This window comes from Oratosquilla oratoria, chromosome 9 (assembly GCF_046742065.1).
Source record: "Oratosquilla oratoria isolate Oo_2021 chromosome 9, ASM4674206v1, whole genome shotgun sequence".
Classification (NCBI taxonomy): Eukaryota; Metazoa; Arthropoda; class Malacostraca; order Stomatopoda; family Squillidae; genus Oratosquilla; species Oratosquilla oratoria.
Genome location: NC_134785.1, coordinates 2,742,418 through 2,744,917, shown reverse-complemented (window position 1 = coordinate 2,744,917; position 2,500 = coordinate 2,742,418). Strand labels below are relative to the sequence as shown.

The 2,500-nt window shown below is 47.9% G+C and overlaps 1 protein-coding gene across 1 annotated transcript in view; it reads right to left on the bottom strand.

Moving 5' to 3' along the window:
- LOC143028136 (uncharacterized) overlaps positions 1-2,272 on the bottom strand; it is a 28,609-nt gene extending 26,337 nt beyond the window's left edge. The window contains exon 1 of the mRNA XM_076189787.1: positions 2,159-2,272. The gene's annotated coding sequence lies outside the window, so the exon portion shown is untranslated. The remainder of the gene's footprint in view (positions 1-2,158) is intronic.
- Positions 2,273-2,500: the final 228 nt, after the last annotated feature.

Genomic DNA, 2,500 nt, shown 5'->3' with positions numbered 1-2,500 from the left:
ACCTTAGATAAGGACGAATCTACTCCATCGATGGATGGGTCATGTAATATAATCATATTGAATGCCGTCATGTGACCTTGGGGTCCCTCAAGGGGCCAGATAGTTTCACGTGGGGGTCCATGAGCTAAAATTTAGTGACACTATTCATCTCTAAATATTTTATTCAGTGTTGAAGATGTCGTATTGAAGCTAACGAACAGCAATACATATGAGGACACATAAGAAACAAGCCTGAGAGCCTTTTAGTGATGCCTGCCGCCTTATGAAATGGACCACATGATCAACTCTCACTTTGGAGACTGTCCAGCAACTCTATTCAATGTTGAAGTGGTGGGCTTGAGGCTAACGAACAGCAATACATAAAGCATGGGGACACTTAAGAAAGGAGCCTGAGAGCCTCTTGGTGATGCCCGATGGCCGCCTCATGAAATGTACCGCATTATCAACTCTCACTTTGGAGACTGTCCAGGAATTCTATTTAGTATAAGAAGTGGTCTTGAGGCTAATGAACAGCAATATATAAGAACCGAGCCTGAGAGCCTTTTGGTGATGTCCGATGGCCACCTTATGAAAAAGACCGCATTATCGACTCTCACTAAGGAGACTGTCCAGAAATTCTATTCAGTATTGAAGAAATGGTCTTGAGGCTAACGAACAGCAATACATAGAGTATGGGGACACATAAGAATCGAGCTTCACTTTGGAGACTGTCCAGCAATTCTCTTCAGCTAGGGAAGGTACACTGTGGATGCTTGTGGACTAGGCCTTGCTGATACTATCTTAAGGGGTTATCACACTGCTCTATTTTTCCTCAAACCTCCGATTAATCGGCGGTAGCCCCCCACCTCCAGAACTCTTTCCGTCGTAAAATCACTATGGCAAACTCTTTCGTTTTCTCAATAAAAATACATAGAATGTCATTTGATATGCTGCAGGTAACTCATTTTTCTCCAGCATATCAGATTCGTTCCCGAAAGCTACTGGCTGCAAATCTGCTCCAAAAGTCGAAGGAAAAATAGTTCAATGTGATAACGTCTTTAGGCTTAACTGGGAGAGGGCAGGGCATGCTTTTGGAACAAAAGAGAACAAGCCTTTGGCCTTTAGGTCTCCACAATGTTCCTCTACTGAGATCGGAAAGGGACTGTCGATAACTGTGATAAACTGTAACTGATTAACCAACTAACCAACTGCTTAACTAAACAACTAGCTAGCTAACCAACTAACTCACTATCTAACTAACTACTTGAGTAACTAATTTTGATCTGGCACGTGATGCAAAGCTAAGGTGATGTCTGCCACAAATAAAGTGTCTGTTCCGTGGGTGTCGACGGCGCGCACGTGGTGGAGTCTGCTTGGCACTCAGTGCCACAAGTCTCGAGCTGGGCTGGCTACATGGCTTGGCACCCGACCCCAACACGGCTCAAACTCCTCTACTCCCAGTTAAAGACCATCTCACCTCCACGTTTTACCATTCTTGTTCAATGATTATCGCATTATTTTTTATGAATAGAGACTTTTGTCCATCTCTGATTGTCGACACTGTACAGGAAAGACGGGGCGGAGGCGCTGAAAGGTGTGCCAACACCCAGGGAAGGCAGAGGCTCGTGCCGCCGTCAACACAATGTGGGGGTGCCCGCCTTCACTGCCACCACCGCCATGACAGGAGGTAAGGAGAAAGGGGCGTGGGTCGGGTAGACGACGACGCTGAACGTACGATCCGCAGCTAACGCCTCATTAAAGGCGTTATCACACTGGGCTATTTTTCCTCCGACTGTTGGAGCAGATTTACAGCCCGCAGCTTTCAGGAACGAATCTGATATGCTGGAGGAAAATAAATTTGACATTCTTTGTCAATTGTTGAGAAAACAAAATAGCTTGTCATAGTGATTTTACGGCGGATAGAGTTCTGGAGGTGGGCGAAGCCGCCAAGTATTCGGAGGTTGGAGTAAAATAGACCAGTGTGATAAGCTTTTAACGCAAATTTCTTTTCGGATTACTTCACCGGAGGCAAGTCTTTAACCACCACCACCATCGTTCACTGTCACCAAACGCCATCGTTTGCTACTACCACCACCTCCATTATCACCACCAACACCACCGTCACCAGGTACAGGAGGAGGAGGAGGGGGAGGACGGAGGCAAAGACGTGATATGGAACCTCCTGTGGGCCCGAAGTCGGCGCACAAACGCGCGTCTCTCTCCGTTCACTGTCCTCCCACGACTTCGGAGATGTTACTCGCCCGTGGCACTCAACCACCACCCCCCACCCCCGTACCACCACCACCATCGCCAGCTACTCCATACATTCTCCACTGCCTCCACCACCTCCACCACCACACAACTCTCGTCCTAACCAAGACCGCAACCACCACTACCGCGAGCTTGCAAAGGTCGTTTCGTTCTTCATCTGTTCAAACTGGTCGTCTACCAGAACCGAAGGAGGTGGATAGGAGGATGGGGAAGGGATGGGGGTGGAAGGGGAAGGAGTGGGGAGGTAGGC